Source organism: Salmo trutta, chromosome 17, assembly GCF_901001165.1.
Source record: "Salmo trutta chromosome 17, fSalTru1.1, whole genome shotgun sequence".
Classification (NCBI taxonomy): domain Eukaryota; kingdom Metazoa; phylum Chordata; class Actinopteri; order Salmoniformes; family Salmonidae; genus Salmo; species Salmo trutta.
Genome location: NC_042973.1, coordinates 20,152,580 through 20,177,691, shown reverse-complemented (window position 1 = coordinate 20,177,691; position 25,112 = coordinate 20,152,580). Strand labels below are relative to the sequence as shown.

General features: G+C 41.6%; 1 pseudogene; it reads left to right on the top strand.

Annotated features, from left to right (window-relative positions):
• The first annotated feature begins 19,479 nt into the window (after positions 1-19,479).
• On the top strand, positions 19,480-25,067 carry LOC115151275 (interleukin-1 receptor-associated kinase 4-like; annotated as a pseudogene).
• Positions 25,068-25,112: the final 45 nt, after the last annotated feature.

Here is a 25,112-nt window from a genome sequence, read left to right as displayed (position 1 = left end):
TTCTGCATGAGGGAGGTTGAACTAACCATGGTCTGAGCATTGTTAGTGTCAGCTATATATAGTACTCTGCATTTGTGTAAAGGTTAGGTTACTCGGTCCAACACTCAAGGGTGGGAGGACGACCAGCCTCATTATTGCAACAATTAATCAATATTAAATAAAGATGATTGTTTGAAGAAATGACCAAGTCTCTGGCAACAAACAAACAGAAAACGCAGGTATAAATACACAGGGGATAATGGGGAAAAATAGGAGACACCTGTTGGGTGGTGGAGACAAGCACAAGACAGGTGAAACAGATCAGGGTGTGACAGTCCTGGGCCTGGCCACCGCTAGCTGCTCCTCCACAGGAACCCTGGGAAATGTGGCGCAGGAACTCCATTGTTCCGCTCTCTCTCTCTCTCCCTCTCTCTTTCTCTCCAACCTCTTTCTTTCTATTTCAGATGGCACACAGGCCCTGTCCCTCCCTACGGGGAAAACAAAATGCACAGTGCTGCGTGATTGTGTCTTTAAAATGTAAACTACTTAAGATCTTGTGAAAACATGCTGAATTGGTCCAGCAAGTAATGACTTTAGTGAACCTATTTACAGCATAGAGTGAGAGAGACATAATATAACACTGTACATAGCCATAATATACCATTTGCAATGTCTCTATTCTTTTGAAACTTTTGTGAGTGTATGTTCATTTCTGATTGTTTATTTCACTTTTGTTTATTATCTATTTCACTTGCTTTGGCAATGTAAACATATGTTTCCCATGCCAATAAACCTTTAAATTGAATTGAGAGGGGGCAGGAAACATTCAAGGCAAGTCCTGGAGGAAGACTGGGCATCAGGACAGCTCTGCCAGCCTACCCTCTCTCCATCTGGTTAGTCTTTAGAGCTGTGAGACACACTGTATGTACTGTATGTTACTCTACTGTATTGTAAAAACTCACAGGGGGAGAATACAGGATGATAGCAAATATTTATTTATCAAAATCTTAGCTGACAAAAGCGAAGGATATTTAATTTTGTTACGTTTGAAACGTTTGTTAACTAGCTTTTCTATAGCTAGGGGACAGAAAGTAAGGAGCGGTTTAGGGAAGTGATGACATTGCTGGAGGATACCAAGACATGAGCCTGTAAGTAGATATGTACAGCTTTACTCATTATTTTTCAAGTTCCGTCCAGGTGCGATCTTCATTCAAAAAGGTGGTGGTCATTGTTTTGTGGTTCTGTCATAAACACAAAGCAACAACCACCATCATCATCTCCCACCCTTACAACTATTATATCACACGCTGCATTGCCTTCCATCAGCAGAAAATGGAACCTCTCAGTGTTGGAATCAGCAAAGCCTCTTGGAGTCGACCCATCAATGACCTTTAACCTTTACCTCTTAGTTGGTGCTTTTATCCCGACCTAAACCCACTTGACCTCTCTATCAGCAAGCGTGCCGAAGGTACAAAAGAATGCACCGCCACAGAAGTGAGGAAACAAGGTAATGTTACAGGCAAGATGTGAGGGTGAATAGAACTAGCGCGTCAATTCACACCCAATCAATGGTTGCTCAAACCACAAACCCAAGACCTTAACAATACACCTCAACATTTGTGAAAGGAGAAGGATTATGCTTAAAAAGCACTAACAGGTTATTTTAATTGTGACACACCATTACTGGTGGGAATCATTGGGACCTTGTACAATCTAAGTAGCTTTTCTTAGAATTGGTAAGTGCCACATGTATAAGTGCTATTAGTTCAGCTATGTGCATCACTGGCTACATTTACAAGAGACCCAAGACAGTTAAAGTCTTAAATATTTAATTAGCTCTCTGAAGCCTGAAGGGATTTTCCACAACATAAAATGACAGTTACATAAATAAAGACCACACATTGCTTCCTATTTATTATAAAAAATAATGTTCTCATTTTAAAAATATAACATAACTCGTCATAAATTACGGCATTGGGCTAGATATACTTTTTGTTTGTTTGTTTTTCGTATCACAGACTCTCTGCATTGTATTTTTAAGAACCTAGAGAGCACAATTGCTCTACATATCACACAGTAATTCACAACTGATTTCTTGGCACATTTAACCAACATGGAAAATAAAAACAAACAACATCTCTGAAACACTTAATTATGCATTAAACGTACATATTCAGTTACAGAAATATTGCCAAGTAAGCAATCTATCCTGAGATCAGAGGCATATCCCTTGGGATGGACGTAACGGCTGTGGTTATGAATCTTGACAAGTGAGCTGAGCTAACAAAGGCCTTGGGAGTGTGTTCCTGCACTGGAGTAAACAGCATCAAAGAAAGGGGTGTGACAATAATGGAAATTGTTTTGACATCCAGGATTAAGTAATTATTGGATTTAAATAAGAGGGGAATTCCATCCGATGTAAGGTAAAACAAATAAAACCGGGGAATACATTTTATTCCACAGGCAGAAGTTCCCCCCCATCTAGCCTCTAGCCAGGGATGTTAAATGTTAAGATTACATCATGTACAGTATGCCATCACATTACAAACAATGGAAACTTGGTTTTACATCCTTGTAGTCTATCTGAAAGGTCAGCAATGGGAGACAAGACAAGCTCTCAGATATGTCCTACATGAGTGAAAACTACATTTCTAATAGGAAATAGTAACTTTACAACAGCAGGTCTAGTTTGGACCAGCAGCTATGAGATGTTTGTGTGTAAACAAGACACTGTGGTTTTTTTGGACCTTCTGAAATGCAACCAACTCTTGACTAATCTTTTCCCATATTCTCTACGATGTGTTCTCTAATTAAGAATCTTAGATCTAAAATGTAAAACAGCAATGTGTAATCATCGACCTGTGAACCATTTGTCTATTTTTCTATAACTTTCACAAGCAGGTGGAGACAAATATAAAAGAAACTCTGACTACACACACACACACACACATACAAACATACAATCACACACACACCGAACTACAGAGCTTTGCTTGCCATTGAAATAAACCTAATCTAAATCAGAGCCATACATTTATCTACGGTGCATTCGGAAAGTATTCTGACTCTTTTACCTTTTTCCACATTTTGTTACGTTACAGCCTTATTCTAAAATAGATTAAATACATATTTTTCCTCCTCAATCTAAACACAATAGCCCATAATGACAAAGCAAAAACAGTTTTTTTAAAATTTTTTGCAAATTTATTAAAATATAAAACAGAAATAACTTATTTACATAAGTATTCAGACCCTTTGCTATGAGACTTGAAATTGAGCTCAGGTACATCCTGTTTCCATTGATCATCGTTGACATGTTTCTACAACTTGATTGGAGTCCACCTGTGGCAAATTCAATTGATTGGACATGATTTGGAAAGGCACACACCTGTCTATATAAGGTCCCACAGTTGACAGTGCATGTCAGAGCAAAAACCAAGCCATGAGGTCGAAGGAATTGTCCGTAGAGCTCCGAGACAGGATTGTGTCTAGGCACAGATCTGGGGAAGGACACCAAAAACATTCTGCAGCATTGAAGGTCCCCAAGAACACAGTGGTCTTCATCATTCTTAAATGGGAAAAGTTTGGAACCGCCAAGACTCTTCCTAGAGCTGGCCGCCCGGCCAAACTGAGCAATCGGGGGAGAAGGGCCTTGGTCAGGGAGGTGACCAAGAATCTGATTGTCTCCAGATCGGAAGCCACTCCTCAGTAAAAGGCACATGACAGCCCACTTGGAGTTTGCCAAAACGCACCTAAGGACTCTCAGAGCATGAGAAACAAGATTATCTGGTTGATGAAACCAATATTGAACTCTTTGGCCTGAATGCCAAACGTCATATCTGGAGGGAACCTGGCACTATCCCTACGTTGAAGCATGGTGGTGGCAGCATCATGCTGTGGGGATGTTTTTCAGTGGCAGGGACTGGGAGACTAGTCAGGATCAAGGGAAAGATGAACGGAGCAAAGTAAAGAGAGATCCTTGATGAAAACTTGCTCTAAAGCGCACAGGACCACAGACTGGGGCAAGGGTTCACTTTCCAACAGGACAACGACCCTAAGCACATAGCCAAGACAATGCAGGAGTGGATTCAGGACAAGACTCTGAATGTCCTTGAGTGGCCCAGCCAGAGCCCGGACTTGAACTCGATCGAACATCTCTGGAGAGACCTGAAAATAGCTGTGCAGCGACGCTCCCCATCCAACCTGACAGAGCTTGAGAAGATATGCAGAGAAGAATGGGAGAAACTCCCCAAGTAGAGGTGTGCCAAGCTTGTAGCGTCATACCGATGAATACTCGAGGCTGTAATCGTTGCCAAAGGTGCTTCAACAAAGTACTGAGTAAAGGGTCTGGATACTTATGGACGTGATATTTCAGCTCTTTATTTTTATTAACTTTGCAAAAATTTCTAAAAACCTGTTTTTGCTTTGTCATTATTGGGTATTGTGTGTAGATTAATGAGGGGAAAAAACGACTTAATCTATTATAGAATAAGGCTGTAATGTAACAAAATGTGGAAAAAGTCAAGAGGTCTGAATACTTATGACTCCGATCTAGCCTATGTATAAAAAACAAACAAAATGATGGTAGTCATAATTAATCCTGTAAAGGATTTAGATTTCTTGTAATCTTGACGCCAGACATTGACATCAGATGTTGCTGTTTGTTTCTTCTCAGAGTTCACTGAGGTCTAAATTATGTAAATAAGGTTATAAAGAACAAGCAACTTCAAACAACAAGAATAACCAAAGTGGCAGGAAACGTGAAAGTTATATGATTGTCATAATCAATCATGTAAAGGATTTTGATGTATCTGTAAAAATGTACTTAAGCTATCTGACCTGGCCCGTTTATTTTTTCTCAGAGTTCACTGAGGTCTGCATTGATTCAGTTCCAGTTTTGGAACACATCCTCAAATAGAAAGGGCATATGTGACCTGGTACTTTGGCAGAGAGGTCAGGGTGACCCAAACAAAGATATGAGCCAGCTAGTAAACAAACCCATGCAGGAAGCAGACTGCAACAGTCCCACATTTATTTACTTTGTTGTTAAAACACAACCATGATAAAAGTTACTGGCCTGTAAATTTAGATAAAGTCCAAATGTCTTGAACAAACGGCAAATGACAGGACTGTTAGTCCTCAAGAATAAGTGGAATGTAATCACTGAGAGGTCTGGGTTTGATGTTCTCTGCTCTCTCTCTTCCCGATATCATGTGTGCTGTCATCCTCAGTACTGTCAGGACTGTGTCTGCTTTGTTCTGGTCTGGCTGATATCGCTGCTCTCTGCTTTCTGTGAGTGCTCTGTCTGTCTATCTATCTCCAGTCTGTCTAGCAGAGAGAATCAGAACAAAGTGTATACTATCTGCCCTTTGACCCTTCCTTGCTGACTGAGAGGACATCAGAGGTAATAGGCTAGTGACACCTTCACGAGAGATCGCTCTGTTACCTGCAGACATTACCCTTAACATACTTAATGACCCTTAAGTCTCCTTCTCGCTCCTTCAACAACACACATTTGGACAAACACAGTGACCCACTCCATCAAACTCTAGATATATGACCCTGTGATGCCCTAGCCTAGTAAGTATCCACATTAGTTAAAGAAAGGCCCAGTGCAGTCAAAATTCTGTTTACCTTTTTGAAACTTACACTGTAAAAGTGTGGAAAATTTTTATCAGTCTTATTTCCTGATAGTTGCTGGTTAAAAATACAATCTACACAGGGCCTTCTATTCAGCAAATGTTGCACGGGTGGAGTTTCAACTTGCCTGGTGACATGAGTTAATAGATCAATAACAAAGAAAACTACTTTTCAGTTTCCCCTCCCCACACAGACCACTCCCAGACATTCCTAGCAACATTCTTGCTTAGAAATGTTTTTTTAGATAAAAATCTTTTGGACAATTTGAATGGAAATCTATTACAATAAGGTTACCCATAAATTATTTCATTTTGATATAAAAATGGCTGCATTGGGCCTTTAAAGCACAACTGATACATGATATCTCTAAGGTCCACAACACCTCAATTTGTCTTCCTTGGTCCCTGAGGGCGAGTGTAAAGCATGTCTCTATAGAGGCGATATTATGTGCTTACGACAGATAATGATCTGCTTGCTATGACTAATCTGACCGAGGAAGAACTAAGTTTAGGCTACAGTTGTCGTGAGAGACGTTGAACATCTGAGGATGAGGATGACACATGCACAACCAGTCCAAGCTCTTCTCTGTCCTGGCACCCCATGAAGATAGGACGGCAGAGTTCCTGGCCATCTTCCAAAAGCACCTGAAACACTACCTCTTCAAAGAGTATCTTAAATAATCCCCTTCCTCACCTCAACAACCCCCCCCCCCAAAAAAAAATACTTTCCTGAACCAGCACTTGCACTTGACCCCTCCCCCCTAGCTTTGACTTTGCTGATAGCTACTTTATTGAGGAAAAGTGTAGTTACTATGCCTGTAATACGTAATGGTCCCACCTAGCTATCTTAAGATGAATGTACTAACTGTAAGTTGCTCTGTATAAGAGCGTCCGCTAAATGACAAAAATGTAAATGAAAAATTGTTCGCCACCGAAGGTTCACTGGTTCGAATCCCTGAGTCGACTAGGGGAATCATTGGTTGATGTGCCCTTAAACAAGGCACCTAAACCTAATTACCCCTGTAAGTGGCTCTGGATAACAGCATCCGTTAGTTTACTAAAATGTACAAAACATTAGGAACACCTGCTCTTTACATGACATAGACTATCCAGATAAAGCTATAATCCCTTATTGATGTCACCTGCTAAATCCACTTTAATCAGTGTAGATGAAGGTGAGGAGACAGGTTAAAGAAGGATTTTTAAGCCTTGAGACAATTGAGACATGAATTGTGTATGTGTACAATTCAGAGGGTGAATGGGTGAGTCAAAAGATATAAGTGCCTTTGAACTGAATATGGTAGTAGGTGCCAGGCGCACTGGTTTGAGTGTGTCAAGATCTGCAATGCTGCTGGGTTTTTCACGCTCAACAGTTTCTCATGTGTATCAAGAATGGTCCACCACCCAAAGAACATCCAGCCAACTGTGGGAAGCATTGGAGTCAAAATGGACCAGCATCCCTGTGGAACGCTTTCGTCACTTTGTAGAGTCCATGCCCCGACAAATTGAGGCTGTTCTGAGGGCAAAAGGTGGTGGAACTTAATATTAGGAAGGTGTTCCTAATGTAAATTTCTGCTCGTGGTCCAGAGGCCTGGTTATAACATTCTAACATTCTCTGTTATCTTGGGGCTCAGATCTGGAGCCATCCCCTGTCTGTAACGACCAGGAAAGGAGAGTTGTCCAGTGCAATTAGGAGCAGACAATAAATAAACAGCCTGTCCTGTCCAGCAGCGTGGCTGCAAGACATCCCTGATACTGATAGGATCTGTACAGGGCCGGCTCTAGCCTTTTGCAGCCAAAACTCAACAGCACGCGCCACAAGGCAATATCTGCCTGTATGCTTTGATTGAAACAAAATACAAGAAAGTCTAATAGTTTGTTAACACCATCTGCACTAATTCGCTCATGAAACAGTAATTCAGGAAGATCTAAATGCATATTCCAATAAAATTGATTGAGATCAAATGATTGGCATGCAGACGCCATTTGGACAGGGAAGCAGGGTGTGTAATGATGGTGGCAGGAGTGCGTAGTGCTGGGCAGCCTGGTGCCCACGAGCGACAGGGAGGGAGAGCGGGAACAGGCGTGACAAACTTGGTGTTTGACGGTATGAAAATAACATGTTCTTGAGACAATATGTGTGGGCATAGGCAGACTTTTCAATTGGAGGATGCATTTTATGCATACTTTATAATGATATTCAATAGGCTACATCTGTCGGTACAAACTTTGATTGATGATGACATCGTAAAACATTTTGGGGAGCTACCGTTCCTAAAAAAATAGCACTACTCCACTCCTCAGGGGCAAAACATTTTAGTGGCCCCCAATTGACGGCAGAGAGAAACATTTACGCTTTAAAGTACATTTCCTGCAGTTCTACTAACAAAATCAGTGGGGCCGCCTGGAGGTCAGGGCCCCTGGACATGTGCCCTGCGTGCCCGGTCGGTACTTGGCTATGATTACTACAAGTTTATTTGGCTAGACTAATTTACCAATCTAAAAATTAGCTGACATGGATAATTGAGTGACTGTCAGTGACTGACATAAGAGAAAAACGCATGATGCACTACCAAACTTGCACCTTGTGTATTCTACTATTCTAACTCTCAACAAGAAGTTGAAACCCTGACTGAGTTTCTAAAAAACATATATATTTGTTTTGGGGGGATCTGGGGCCGTAAGCGACAGCTTATGTTGGTTATGCCCGGAGCCAGCCCAGGATCTGCACACTCTCACAGCCAGGAGCAATGACAGACAGGGTCCACAGCCTCAGACAGAGCAGAGGAGCTAAGGGGCTGAAAGACTGACTGGAGGGGCTAGAGCAGGACAGGCCACTCAATGCGATTCATCTCCAGTCTACTCTCTGAGGAAATTGGCCCAACGACCATAACTTACACTTACCTGCACTTTGAAGTGGTTGTGAATGGCACTATTTACATTCTTGTGACCACGTGTGTAACAACCTCTCAACTTCTGGGAAATGGTAAAACACAGACCATGGTAGTTATGTTGTCTAAACGTCACGTGATGAGCATAAAAGATAATGGAGGTGAATCTCCAGTTGACTGCTTCTTTACGGGAATGACAGGAAATGATACACACAGATGTAGCACAGATTAACTCTAATGAATAGGATTTTTTGAAGACATTCTGACTCACCTATGACAACTTTAACCTATCTTTAGTCCTCCCAGAGGTTTCTCATAACACATCTACAGATTGGCCAGGCTAGAGGTGGATTTGCACCTCATTCAGCTACAGTAGTAATGATATTCTAAGGCCGATTATCTCCTGAACACAGGCATGTTCCCAGCAGTCCTAGTGCAGTTCTGTCTCTATACTGGCCTGGCTAACACTTCTGGTACCACTGCTGGCTGTGCCTTTGATCTACTCGTGAATTACAGCGCTTCCATGACAAAGACATTTATTGAAGTTAAAAGCACCCACACTGATAATTTAGCAGCATGCTCTGGGTATTTCAAACATCTTTCTTGTAAAGTCTTGGATTTCGGTTAATTTCTCTACTATAAGAGGAATTATACGTCAACTTTACAGAATGGATAAATGGGCAGAAGAACTGTTCAAAGCAGCACCACAGCAGTCAAAAACACCTTTCTCCAAAAACACCTCTGGCTTTGAGATGACAGCCAGGCTGTGAAAAATGGCTCCCTTGGTTTGCTCAACTACAAGCCTTTCTTTATGTGCAAGGTTTTCCAAAGATGCAAAGGTGAACATCTGATTGACTGGTGGCCTATTGAAAGACATTACCATTTCTCTGGAGACAGCGTGGGGTTCAGGTACAGGAAACCATGGCTGGATTAGAAATCTAAATGTTTTTGAAGATTGTGCAAGAGGGATTTTACATATCAAACTGTGAAGACTCCTCCTACTAACAAATTGGGGGTGAAAAAGCACATAAGGGCCCCGTTTTCCAGAACCCAGATTAAACCTATACTTGGACAAAAGAATGCTCAGTGGAGAATCCCCGTTGGACATGAATAGACTTAATCTGGGTCCAGCAAACCCGAAACCCAAGAAGATTAATGTGCATACTGTACTGTACTACCACATGGACCATAACCATCCTGGCCACCATTGTTGTGTAGATTAATCCATAGACATAGAGGTGTGTTAAATCCTCCATATCATCAGAAGACCACCATTATAGTCCAGTCTATACTGATTTCCCCTCCACCACAAATGTGCCCATTAAGAGAGTGTTTTGTATGGAGAAGGATCAGCGCTGGGTGGGATTAGGTTGACTCAGCATTGGGGTGCTGACGAGACTTGGGCGGCCGGCGTTAACGATAATCGGTATCGATACGCAAGAGAAGGCTTTGGTGTTTGGAATTAGGTAGGATGTAAACACTCGGACACGGCTGGTTTAGCGTCATAATCTTTTCCGTGGTACATAGAAACTCAAGAGCCATGCCACCTGGTGTGGTAGAGTTTCAGGCTCAGGTCACTTCTCTACATCTGTGTCAAGTATCTTTTAAACCTGAATAATACACAAGACAAGGCCATTTGACAGAGAAATTATATAGTATGTGTGCTGTATGGTGATATATAGTAAGGTACAGTAAACAGATGTGTTCCTAAATCCTTTCCCTCCTACCTACATTAGTGCACCAAATGGACACAACACAACTCTATGACGAACTCTATGAACTCAATGATGTTTCAACACAATATTTTATGTTGGTTCAGAAAACTCAGTTATGGATGATTGGAATTATTTTTTAGAAACATACAAAGCATATCCATGGGAAAAACTCTGGCATGGAGACAACGATATTGTTCAACCAATTCCTTCTACCTTCATTCTCAAGGTGTGGAAAGAGACCATTAGCTAAACTAAATCCATTTACAGGTTCTGACAGGTTTCCAAGGGAAAGTGAGGAAGAACCAATAATACGGTACATTGTTTTATTGTTTGAAGAATAAACCACCTGTGTCTCTCTTTTGTAATATGTGAGCCCATCATGTTCCTAAGACTGAGGGGTTTGAACCTGCAGCTTTGAAGTCTCAGTCAGAGCTCTATAAGCTAATGGAGGGTAACCAGTCCAATTCTCCCTGGGATATTTACTCAAGGAAAGATAAGTAACCATCTCCTTTCAAAATGCTACAATTGAGGTGACAAGGAAAAGGACGAGAACCGCACGAACAATAGCTGAAAGGGTAATGCCAACAAAAGAGTAAGATAAAAAATTATGGAGAGCAATTTACACTTTAGCTAGACGTTTAGACAGCAAGAAAACAAGTTATTGTAAGGGAGGGAGGTTGTCTTTTGAGATGGGAAGGTAGGTTTCCAAGCCCACCTGGAGAAGAAAGCATCTACATAACCTGAGTCAAATATGACCTCACTAAATACTCTCTTAAAACTATTGCTTATTCTATTTCTATTCAAGACTGCTAGAGAAACAGTGAACAACCGAACAACATCAAGTCCTAAATCGGAAGTGTATTTCTCTTCCCCCCCAAAAAACTACAATTGAAAGAGGCACCTGGACACTTTGTCTAGGCTTTGGACAAAACTACAGCACATTATATCTTGAACTTCCTTTCAACTCTCATGGCTCAATGTGCAACAGGGAGATGGAGAAACCAACTCAGATGTTACAGACTGGACCCTTGACCTCTAACAGGGCTTGGGCACCCAACCAGAGTAGGGTTTAGTTTTCGGGAACTAGAAAAAAAAATCTCTGTATCTTTTCTCTGCTTAACCAAACAGTCAGCAACTTAACAATTGGGTTTTGGAGTGTCCCCATTGTGAGAGTGTTTGTGTGTGTGTGTGTGTTTGTGTGTTTGTGTGTGTGTGCATGCGTGTGTTTGTGTCTATGTGCGTGGCGGGGGATATTTGCGTGTGGGTGTGCGTGCATGCATTTTTGTTTACTCTCTTGCTAACTCATCATCTCTATGGTGGGGGAATGTTGTGTAGGGTGAATGTGTCCCGGGTCTTTGTAACTGGGGAGACCAGGATTAGTATTGACGAGCCCCTGGATTACATGGTCCCCGCTGGGATGTCAAAGGGCCACGCAGGCTCCTTTCACCTCCCCTTCTGAGGAGAAAAGCACCACTGCCAGGGGTTACGTACCGTCAAGGACTTGCCTAAGAAAATCAGAAGAGCCTTTGAATGATCTGGGTCACTGTTGACCTGCCACCCCTAGATTCCCATAGATTACCCTGGCCGAGTCTATATCCTGTCAGGTCCTCCTAACCACTAACTAGGAGCCCCACAAAAGGACCCCAAACAAATCTGTCCCTCACAATGGCGGTTATAAACTCAAGCTCCAAGAACTACAATGCACTTTTCTGGAGTTGACCCTCAGGAAGTGGAGCATTGTGATGGAACAAAGGGATCTGGCAACTGTCATTAAAAAGTATTTGTAGGACAAGCTATTGTTGTATCACTTCTTGTCTGTAGTTGTTAATATCGTCTCTCTAGACCCTTTTTTACCTGGTTGACATGATATACTAAAAGGCCTTGTGTGTATATGACCTTCAAGATCTTTTAACCGATTTGCCCGGCCTTCTCTATGGCTAATGTGTGCCCTCAGAGTAGTGAGGGTGGCAGCCAGGGAGGGAGGGTGACTCGCTTCAATGGACAGATAATTTGGGATCTGAGCCAGAGGTTTTGGGGGAAATATGAGAGGCCAACCTCCTGCAATCATGCAGTGTCGGTGACTACTTGACTGCGACGCACCAGAGAACTGCCTCTCAAGCCCCGGCAACTGTCAGAAAGCTTTGGCTGCTTTCTCTGTGTTTATCTTTGGTGATTATGAGTTGTAGATTATCTAAATGCTTTGTCCTTTTTGGTCAGTCAGTGTTACAATACAGGTAGAATTTATGCAGGCCACTTCTGCCCTCTATGTCTTCCCTTGACAACTACAATAAGTCATATAAAGCTCTGCTAACATGAACAAGGCGTGTGTTACTAAAGGCTCTGTACAGTGTGAAAACAATAAACATTTGATAGCACACCAATAAAACACATTTTAATACAAAAAACATAAAATACATCAGTACCTAAGATAATGTGATGTAAAGTTTTCCTAAGAGACTTCTAAGTGCCTTTGCATTAAGGTACTGCTTGTACAGTACGAAGCAAGAGAGCGTAGTAAAGCCATTATCAAAACAAGACAACAGAATGGTTTTCAGATTATTATGATAAATCATGCAACTCTGTGTCTTACGTTATCTATGTGCTTGTAGATGAGAGAGAAAGAGAGAGAGAGAAAGACAAAGAGACGGAGAGAGAGAGGGGGGGTAGAATAAAAGCGAGAATGAGAGAGAGAAAGAGAGAGAGAGAGAGAGAGAGACCAGGAAACATTCTTCCCCTGAGAAGCCCCTGTACTGAGGACCTTAAATGTGTGTCAGTGGTATTCTGCCAAGCCCTTCATATAGCCAGACAGTCTTCATACAGACTCCTCTATGGTTCTGACACTGTATCCTATCCCCTGTTGCTCCACTCTCTGTACAAATGAGTCTTTCCATTCAGTTGGCTCATTTACATTCTCAGAGAAAGGAATTCTGATCCAGCCTATTGACCTGTTACATCGCCTGACATGACTTGATTTCCCTACATACATAGCCAACCTATAAAGTATGTTAAAGCTATTAGATGTCTGGTAAATGTGTCTTTAAATCACATGTGCTTAAAAGCAACACAAGTGTGCGTACAACACCTGATTTTATACCCTAACAAACCAGCATGGTCATAGAGCAAGGTAAGGTCAAAGAGTCATATTCTGTATCTCTATACATGAGAGTAGAGTATCATGGTTCTTCATTATCTTGCTCTATGTACTCTGCATGCTCTGTTCAAATGGAGCGAGAGGTGCCAGAAAAGGACTGATATCACAAGGGCCGTGTACGAATACCTATACTTGCGTACTACATACTTAAACTGCACACCATTTACTCATTGTTGCATTCTATTTAGCAAGTACTGCTTTGTAAAAAGAATGCAGTACGCCAAGGCCGCAACGCAGTAGCGGCTCCTGGCTGCCTGAGTAGGTGGGGCGGGGTCGAGTGCAGGTGGATTTTTCCAAATTCAACAGACATGCATCACGTTAACCAGCCTGGTCATTGCTCATTTCCAATCTCTGAAAAGACTCACGCTGGTTATAGACAGACTATCACATTCAACCTACACCGTAGTAGACCATATAGCTCATCTATCCTATTTAAAAAGGACTGAAGACAGAAACAGATCATTTGGTTCCATGCACGGAGTGTACAAAACATTAGGAACACTGCTCTTTCCATGACATACAGTAGACTGAACAGGTGAATCCAGGTGAAAGCTATGATCCCTTATTGATGTCACTTGTTAAATCCACTTCAATTAATGTGGATGAAGGGGAGGAGACAGGTTAAAGAAGGATTTTAAAGCCTTGAGAAAATTGAGACATGGATTGTGTATGTGTGCAATTCAGAGGGTGAATGGGCAAGACAAAAGATTTAAGTGCCTTTGAACGGGGTATGGTAGTAGGTGCCAGGCGCACCGGTTTGAGTGTGTTAAGAACTGCAATGCTGCTGGGTTTTTCACAGTTTCCTGGGTGTATCAAGAATGGACATCAAAAGGACATCCAGCCAACTTGACACAACTGTGGGAAGCATTGGTTTCAACATGGGCCAGCATCTCTTTGCTTCCATGTTGCTTTCGACACCTTGTAGTCCATGCCCGACAAATTGAGGTCGTTCTGAGGGCGAAAGGGGCTGCAACTCAATATTAGGAAGGTGTTTCTAATATTTTGTACACTCAGTGTATTTATTAGTGAAACCACACACCAACATTTTTCAAATGTTCAAATCAAAAGGCTATCGCACAGAAAAACGTGTCGGGTGCGTTGCAAATTCAGAACCGCTGGACAGCAACATAAGAAACTAAAGCAATGATCATTGGGAACGAGATCAGAATGACTGCTAAGGCTTGATACATACAGTTGAAGTCAGAAGTTTACATACACTAAGGTTGGAGTAAAAAAAAACATTTTTTTCAACCACTCCACAAATTCCTTATTAACAAACTATAGTTTTGGCAAGTCGGTTAGGACATGCTCTTTGTACACGACACAAGTCATTTTTCCAACAACTGTTTACAGACAGATTATTTCACTTATAATTCACTGTATCACAATTCCAGTGGGTCAGAAGTTTACATACACTAAGTTGACTGTGCCTTTAAACAGCTTGGAAAATTCCAGAAAATGATGTCATGGCTTTAGAAGCTTCTGATAGGCTAATTGACATAATTTGAGTCAATTGGAGGTGTACCTGTGTATTTCAAGGCCTACCTTCAAACTCAGTGCCTCTTTGCTTGACATCATGGAAAAATCAAAAGAAATCAGCCAAGACCTCATAAAAAGAATTGTGGACCTCCACAAGTCTGGTTCATCCTTGGGAGCAATTTCCAAATGCCTGAATGTACAAACAATAGTACGCAAGTATAAACACCATGGGACCACGTAGCCGTCATACCGCTCAGGAAGGAGATGCGTTCTGTCTCCTAGAGACGAAGGTACTTTGGTGCAACAGCAAATGACCTTGTGAAGATGCTGGAGGAAACAGGTACGAAAGTATCTATATCCACAGTAAAATGAGTCCTATATCAACATAACCTGAAAGGCCGCTCAGCAAGGAAGAAGCCACTGCTCCAAAACCGCCATAAAAAAGCCAGACTACGGTTTGCAAATGCACATGGGTACAAAGATCATACTTTTTGGAAAAATGTACTCTGGTCTGATGAAACAAAAATAGAACTGTTTGGCCATAATGACCATCGTTATGTTTGGAGGAAAAAGGGGGAGGCTTGCAAGCCGAAGAACACCATCCCAACTGTGAAGCACGGGGGTGGCAGCATCATGTTGTGTGGGTGCTTTGCTGCAGGAGGGACTGGTGCACTTCACAAAATAGATGGCATCATGAGGCAGGAAAATGATGTGGATATATTGAAGCAACATCTCAAGACATCAGTCAGGAAGTTAAAGCTTGTTCGCAAATGGGTCTTCCAAATGGACAATGACCCCAAGCATACTTCCAAAGTTGTGGCAAAATGACTTAAGGACAACAAAGTCAAGGTATTAAAGTGGACATCACAAAGCCTTGACCTGAAAATTTGTGGGCAGAACTGAAAAAGTCTGTGCGAGCAAGGAGGCCTACAAACCTGACTCAGTTACACCAGCTCTGTCTGGAGGAAAGGGCCAAAATTCACTCCACTTATTGTGGGAAGCTTGTGGAAGGCTACCCAAAACGTTTGACCCAAGTTAAACAATTTAAAGACAATGCTACCAAATACTAATTGAGTGTATGTAAACTTCTGACCCACTGGGAATGTGATGAAAGAAGTAAAAGCTGAAATAAATAATTCTCTCTACTATTATTCTGACATTTCACATAAAGTGGTGATCCTTTTGGTTAGAGCTTGTAAATAAGCATTTCACTGTAAGGTCTACACCTGTAGTATTCAGCGCACGTGACAAATAAACTTTGATTTGAACTCTAAATTAAATAATTATATACGTAGCCTAGCGTACAAAACTAAAACAATCCATATGTTCCAGAGTCCCTGGTGCCGACAGATTCAGAAATCAAAAGATGGTTTATTATTTAGTTTAAAAGCTCTGACGAAGGCCAAGAGAACAGGAAACACTTTTCACTGAGAAAACAGAAATTCACTTTGTATAAACATAAATAAAAAAAACGTCTGTTTTCAAAGATGTAGCCTCCGATGCAATGCTTGTGATCACTCTAAGGAGAACAAAAAATACTTAGCCTACATTAAAACACCACCATACATGCTTCGGGCATATTTAAGCAATAAGGCCCGAGGAAGTGTGGTATGGCCAATATATCACGACTACGGGCTGTTCTTTACGCACGACACAACGCAGAGTGCCTGGATACAGCCCTTAGTCATGGTATATTGGCCATAAAACACAAACCCGCGAGGTGCCTTATTGCTATTATAAACTGGTTACCAATGTAATTAGACCAGTAAAAAAATGTTTTTGTCATACCCATGGTATACGGTCTGATATGCCATGGCTTTCTGCCAATCAGCATTCAGGGCTCAAACCACCCATTTTATAATTAAGAAATAAGACCCGAGGGTTGTGTGGTATATGGTCAATATACCAGGGCTAATACCTGCTCTTAAGCACGACACAATTTGGAGTGCCTGCATACAGCCCTTAGTCGTGGTATATTGACCATATACCACAAACCCTGAGGTGCCTTATTGCTGTTATAAACTGGTTACCAACATAATTAGAACAGTAAAAATAAATGTTTTGTCACACCCGTGGTATATGGTCATAAATAACACAGCTTTTAGCCAATTAGCATTCAGGGCTCGAACCACCCAGTTTATAATCCCAATTAAGAAGCCTAGTTTTGGCATTGGCTACTTGAAGAGAACTAGGGCCTATCACTTGCAGCCTACCTTTTCCAATGCATTGTGGAAAAAAGAGCCAAAACGAGTATTACATCCAGGCATTTAAATCATACTTGATTTTAGAAATGCCATATACTATTAATCATTATAGTTTTGCATAGTGAGAATGCGTCATGCATGATTTCATTGTTTCCTGCTATTCGTTGATTTTGGTAGCACATCCCCATATCTAATTGATCAGCTGTTGTCAAAGCCAAAATTAGTTTGACATCCGGGAATTTAAAGTATACTAGATTTTTGAAATGCTATTAAATACTATTAAATACTATTAAATACTATTAAATACTATTAAACGTAATTTTTTTGCATACTCAAAAGCCTACTATTTAGGATGCAAGTATGGGTATTCGGACGCAACCAAGGTCTGGGTATGTGACAAACCGTAACCTAGCAACCCTGGCAATGTGGCTCCTTCCCTGCCCCAGCACCGCCACAACACACTTTTGTTTCACTCACGGAGGTCCTTCCATCACATGACTTAGTATTACCACATCGTACACTCACTGGGTTTCTCCCTGGTGATATAACCTGCGTTGGCACTTCTCTCCTCTGCCCTTGTTCCTAATCAGTAGGGGGATCCCCCTGTCTCCCTTCAGTTCAATTCAAAGGGGCTTTATTGGTATGGGAAACGTGTTTACATTGCTAAAGCAAGTGAGATAAACAATAAACTAAAGTGAGAAGACACAAATCAACATCAACAAAAAACTATTAGAATTTAACAGTAAATATTGCACTCAAAATGTTTTAAAAAAGATAGACATTTCAAGTGTTATGTTATCAGCTATGTACAGGGTTTTATCAATGTGCAAATAGTTGTTGTATGAATAATAGGGGAAGATAAATAAACAGATAAATATTGGTGGTATTTACAGTGTTGTTTATGCTCCACTTGTTGCCCTTTTCTCATGGCAACGGGCCACACATCTTGCTGCTGTGATACTGCACAACTGCAATATTTCACCTAACAGAATTGGGAGTTTATCAATGTTTGATTTGTTTTCAAATTCTTTGTTGGTCTGTGTGATCTGTGGGAAATACAGTATGTATCTCTACTGTGGTCATACATTTGGCAGAGGGTTAGGAACTGCAGCTCAGTTTCCATCTCATTTTGTAGGCATTGGGCAGATAGCCTGTCTTCTGTCAATAACAAGGCTATGCTCATTGCCCCAGAGTCTCCCTCCTCTCTCCCTAGAGTTCCCCATGTCTCCCTCCTGAGGCATTTGGTCACTGTGAATTAGAACCCTGCTCTGGACCCAGACTGAGTCCCACTTCTCCTTCTCTGTTGTTTCTCTCTCTATCTCTATCTCTCTCTCTCTCTCTCTCTCTCTCTCTCTCTCTCTCTCTCTCTCTCTCTCTCTGTCATTTCTCTCTATCTCCCTCTCTGTTGTTTTTCTCTTCCTCTCTTCCTCTTTCCCAATTTCTCAATCTTCCTCTGTCTCTCTCTCTCTCTCTCCCTGTCTCCCTCTCTCACTCTGCTCCAAGAATCAACACAAAGAAGAAACCAGAGCTGGCCTTACTCCCTGCGTCTGGGACTATGCGTGTGAAACGTGTGAGTGGTAGTGAGATCCTTGGGGGAAAACACAGGAGACAGTTAGGGACTTCAAAGGGGTCCTGTGTGCAGGTGTGAGGGCCGTCTGACACAGAGCTCTACTCTGAGGGCCCTGTGTGCAGGTGTGAGGGCCGTCTAACTCAGAGCACTAATCTGAGGGCTGTTTGTCAGTTGCACACCCCTGTCAAACATGGAACTCCTTTGAAGGTCTCTCAGGCATAATGCAATATCTTTACATTCCAGACAACACACCTAGTTGGTTGCACCCTCCAGCTTGTACACACACACACACACACACACACACACACACACACACACACACACACACACACACACACACACACACACACACACACACACACACACACAAGCAGGCACACAGATGCACGAACTGCAGACACACACGTACTGTAAGCAAACACACACACGCTCTTGAATATACAGTACACAGCAAACAAACCCAGAACAATGAACTCATAAACGTGATGTATTTTGTCAAGGAAGGCCTCTATGAGAGACCCATATTTTCGGCCTCCGCCATTCTGTTAATGGTTTAAATTATGTTGTTTCATAGAAAATAAAAATAAATAAAACAATTTTACACATGGATGGTTTGCATTGTTAATTGAGTCCTCATATGCGTTATTGTTGATAGATGTAATCAGTAGTAGTCTCTCTGAGGTGTCGTGAAATAATTATGGCCGCTGTGGGAACAGAGACAAATACAGTGTTTACAACGGAGAGTGTCACTTGATCCCTTATGCAGGCTTAGTAAACAGAGTAGAGCATGTCAGTATTTATCTGTCCTATCAGTATGGGTAAAGTACATACATCTGTATTCATAGGTGGCCATGGGTGGCCCTGTGGCCTCAGGGTCACAGTCAAGGTGGGCCTGACCCTTATGATTGTACTTCCACATATCAAATCAACCACAAGGTTCATAACCAGACACTGAGGCTATGAGTCACATGCACAGCACAACATCTCATCTATTCCATCTACAGAGGTGACCCTGGGCCTCTCCTTCACTCTCAACCACCCAGTCAGCCATACAACCTACCACCCAGACTGACCCACCCACAACTCCAGTCATGCATCAAGCCAGCCAGCCACCTACCAGAACCCAGCATCAGCATGTGTAACTGATCATAAATCCTCAACCGACACACCCAGAGCAAATAGCAACTAGCAGGCCATAAACAGATCAGGTACTGCTTATAAAGAGAGAGATAATTAGTCTCACTGACTTCCAAATAACAATCAAATAGCAAGCACGCACAGCATTCTGTCATGGTTATTTCATCATAATTGTTGATGTGTAAGTATGCGCCAGACCTCTGGACCTAATCACAACAGCATCTTGACTGGCATGCTTCCAACATTAATCTCAGATACAGGAATGGAAAGTCTGTCTTCTGTACTATATTAGTGGAGAATAGTGGAACTTTAAAATCCCTGCAGATATCGCAAGATTGCCCACAAGAGGGCACTGATGTTAACCTACATGCTACAGTAATGACGAATGTGAAACCAGGTCACATGGTGAGCCTAAAAGGTTACACTTTAGGGATATTGCTATTTTTTTAAAGAGTACTTCAATGAACAAGGACATAAATTATTTTGATTTCTACTCCATGAGTTTGCAAAATTGTAACATGACATTGTAACGCTTGCCTTTGAAGTGAACCTTCTGGTGTAAAAAGGAACTGTCCAACATGTGTGATCATTATTTTCCAGGAACAATACAATAAAATCGGCTACATTTATTCAGAACCTCAACTATGGGGTTCGACAAAAATTCTCAGACTACTTGGACCCTCAAGAGAGCTGGAAAGACGTTCTTGTTTCTATACACAAACCCACAGGGGAGCCGAAGTACTCTCAGGTACTCGCATTTAAGGTCATGTGCTAGTCATCTACTGTACTTCGCTGATGGGAGTGACACCAAAGTTGTCATCTTTCATGACAAAATTGTTACCTTCTATCAAAGCTGTCTGTTACTTTGCAACATTAGCATTGTAATCATCAGATGCTGGTTTTTGGTTGTTCCAGTCATGGTCTGCTCTATTCTTGAACCTACCTTCAAATGACAGGAGATTTGAAGCTGGGGGACATCTAACAGCACTGTGGGAGAGGTGGCATCTTGATGAGCCACAGGTTAATGGCTGCAGCCAGTATTCTGCTACCGGGTATGCTACGGTCAACGTGTGTGTTTCATCAAAGATCTTCTATTGACTGTCTATTCCACTCGCTGGTCGTCTTGCATAGATTTCTTATCTATGATTTCACCCAGACATAAACAACCTCCGCTCAACCATCCCCCAGCCACATCCCAGCCACCTGTGTCTCCAGGGGAAAAAGAGACGGTAAACAACGCTGAAACCAGAATCTTGGGAAGGACAGAGGAACAGCCACTTCCAGACAGCACCTCAGAGCAGCAGGAGGACCCAATGACACTTCAGGTTTGGACTAATGTTGTATGACTTGCATATGCATGTGTTATAACCACTTGAGGTGTTATGAGCGCCCAAAACATAGTAATACATGGGGTCATATAGATTATAGGTTATTTTACTGGTGGTTTAATTACATAGATATGGTGACAAGAAGCTATTATAGATTGTGTTTAGTGAAATTTGACTGATCGATTGATCCTGTTCAGAAATGTGTCACAATGCACACAATATTCAGTAGATGGCAGCATTTGTGCAGTGCTCAAAAAACGATGGTAGTGTACCAAGACAATCCCTTATGAACAGGTTTGTCCATTGATTCTCAGGTTTTCTTAGGCTTTCTTTCCAAGAGCTGAAGAAGATAACTGGTCATTTTGATGAGAGGCCAGTGAGTGACGATGGGAGCAGACTTGGTGAGGGCAGCTTTGGAACGGTCTACAAAGGCCTCATCAATGGTAAACCTGTGGCAGTGAGGAAACTACTCTCAGTAGGTGCCAATATTATCTGTGGCAATAACACTATTCATATTGTACACAGAGTATACAAAACATTAAGAACACCTGCTCTTTCCATGACATAGACTGACCAGGTGATCCTTATTGATGTCACTTGTTAAATCCACTTCAATCAGTGTAGATGAAGGGGAGGAGACCAGTTAAAGAAGGATTTTTATACCTTTAGACAATTGAGACATGGATTGTGTATGCATGCCATTCAGAGGTTGAGTGGGAAGGCAAAATATTGAAGTGCCTTTGATAAAGGTGTTCTTAATGTTAGGGTTAATGTTTGGTGTATTCAGTGTGTGTATGAGTTCTCCACATTTAATTAAACAGCACATTCTAAAAGGTTACTAAAACTTCCATTTTTTATTCTTTTAGATGGAAGACATCTCACTAGAGGAGCTAAATGTTCAGTTCATTCAAGAGGTCCAAATTCTTATGGCATAAGTGTCTATTTTCCGCTCTTCTATTGTTCTATTGTAGGGAGTCCTTATAAACTAGCTGACCTACTGTGCGACCATTTCATAACCATTGCAGCTCTATTTCTTTAACAGAAGCAATAGCTAGTGTGTGCTTAATATCTCAATAACGCAACTTAATGGGTCTCTACTGTAATAAAATCAACAGAGAAATGTCCTGAGAGAATGGCTTTTACTTAGGAGCTGTCCAGATATCGGTTTTAGATTGAATGGATATTACTAGATTTGATTTAGCTTGAATTGTCTTTATGGTTTAAATAAAATACTTTCATTTATTTGATGATAGGCTTCTTGTTCCACAGGTTGAAACATGAAAACCTGGTAGATGTAATCACCCTTGTTTTGTGTATGCTTACATGTCCAATGGTTCGTTGCTCGACTGGCTGGCTTGCTTGCTAAGCATACACACTGTACAATATTGACATATCTTTTTAATTGTAGCTACCTTCATTTGTACAGAATCAATGAAATAAAACTGATTTGGAAGAGAGATGTTTTACAGGTGCTTTCTCTTTAGGATGAATATGTTTGTGTGGTTGTAGGACCGTAGCCCTCCTATGTTCTGGAAACAGGAGATGTCTGACTGCCTTGGGAACAGCCAGAGGCTTGGATTATCTGCACAGCAGCAACCATGTCCACAGAGATGACAAGAGGTAACTGGAAGTTTTTATTAATAAATGCCTTTCCTATGCCACTTGATCAAATATTTGACATTTTAATCATATTCAGACATGAAAATGAGTTTCCGCACACTCAGGATCAATGCACAATTTTCAATTTATTTAGGCTGAGTTTTCGGTCGTCAGAGCATGACAAAATGCATTTTAAATTGTGTATTGATCCTGAGTGTGCGGAGACCTTTTAATTTCAGCGTTACTCTTTATCCCCTGCACCTCAGCTAGGGTCGGATGTGCGACAGATCCTCTCAAAAACCATAGACAGACAACCTTGTCATATCAGTCTCAATAGTAGTTATTCATGAGTTCTAAACATTTGTGTCTGGCTGCAGAAATATTTTTCTGGATAAAGCATTGACTTTGGGCTGACACAGGCCTCGGCCATGTGGTCGTCTTCGACACTGATGACCGAGAGGATTGTGGGTACAACAGCGTACATGTTAAATGAGGCATTCTGGGTCGAGATCACTCCTAAATCAAGCATCTACAGTTTTTGGGTGGTACGTTGTACTTTACACAAACACAAATCTATGGAACTAACACAATATGAAGACATTATACAATGTTGTGTGAAATCCACACCAGCACTGATTTGATTATCACCATTGTGACACTACATGACAAGCAATTGCGACAGCACCTCATGTGGCTACACCCCTAAACATTATGCCAAACAGGTCAAGCCTTTCACACTATCACTTTAAATACCTAAATATAACCCAGAAGATACAGTGACAACAATATTGAATTGATGATGAAACTGCAGCGTAATTCAAACTCATGAAACTGAATTGCCAGTTCAGAGGTTTACCTCAGTGCCAGACTCCAAAACCTACTGACACATAATTGTTGGACCCTTAAGTGAGAATGGTTTTATTTTTTATTTAACTATGCAAGTCAGTTAAGAACAAATTCTTATTTACAATGACCGCCTACTCCGGCCAAACCCTCCCCTAACCCGTACGACGCTGGGCCAATTGTGCGCCGCCTTATGGGACTCCCGATCACGTCCGGTTGTGACACAGTCTGGGAACAAACCAGGGTCTGTAATGACGCCTCTAGCACTGCAATACAGTGCCTTAGACCGCTGCGCCACTCGGGAGGTCTGCACTGAAACATGCACCTGTGCCCATCTACCAGCCAATTAATGTCAAATTAAATACCAATAAATTAAAGGTTGCTGCTCCTCAATGATAAAGAAAACATGTTGGTAAATGTTGATGGAGGCTTATAATGGAAAGTGTGGGAACAGTACTGTATGACATAAATGATGTACTCTGTCAGCAGTCCAATATGAGGTCAGGTCATCTGTGTGTTGGACTGATTGAACCTCATCATAAACCAACAGCTACTGTCAGTGTTCAGCCTGAACCCTGGGAACAGTAGCGTACAGTATCTTAGACATAGCCTGCTATATTATTAATGAAGGGTAATAGAGGGCTGTTGTTGGCTAGAGCCGGAGCCAGCCAGGTGGTTAATCTAAGGTCTCTGTCATCCACAGGTGTTGCTAGAAATATTGTCTGGAGTCCTGCCAGTCGATGAAAATCGTGATCCTAAGTTCCTGGTGAGTAAGCAGAACAATGGAAGCTTTCTCTTTAGTACTCGTCTGTCTTCATCATACAGTGGGATGAATGCATATGATCTGAAGAAAGAAAATATTTAACTTTTTGTATTTACTATGCAGTGTCAATCAAAAAGCTAATTACGCAGAATTACTTAGTTTCTACTCTTCCCTCCCTGTTGACCATAAGGCCACATTTGTACAGTATACAGTAGATGGCAGACAGTGTTGTATATCTCATCTGTCAGTGTAGTTACCACTGCAAGCAGTAGCTGAAGGATGTATTGCTGCTGTTGATTGGTATGACTTGTTATGACTGTCACAGATGAACATGAAGGATGAGATAGATGAGGAAGAAATGGCCCTGGAGGACAAGAGGATGCTGTCTCAATGACAGAAAGAACAAACAGCCACTGATGAAAGAGATGTGCGATGCCAGTACAGTTGCTAGCACTTTAGTTGACAGTACTGTCTCCACTGGTATATCAATGGGTACTTTGTGCTTCTTAGTTATAGCTGGGAGCCAACGCTTACTTACCATGTGCTTAATTGTCTTTATCACATTGAAATAATGTAAATATCTTAATAGGTCCTGACGGAGCTTGAAGATGTTGTCAAAAGCATTTCACTGGAACAGCTGGGACCCGAGAGGGAAGCAGACAACATGGAGACTATCCCTTGCCTCCCACTTTTTCCTTAAACAAGGTTACTTTGCTCTAGAGCAGTGACCAACATTTTTACAGTCTTCTGTATTTTTTTTTTGCTTTAAGAATAAACAGCATATTTATTTTTGTATATATGGAAAAACAGAGCA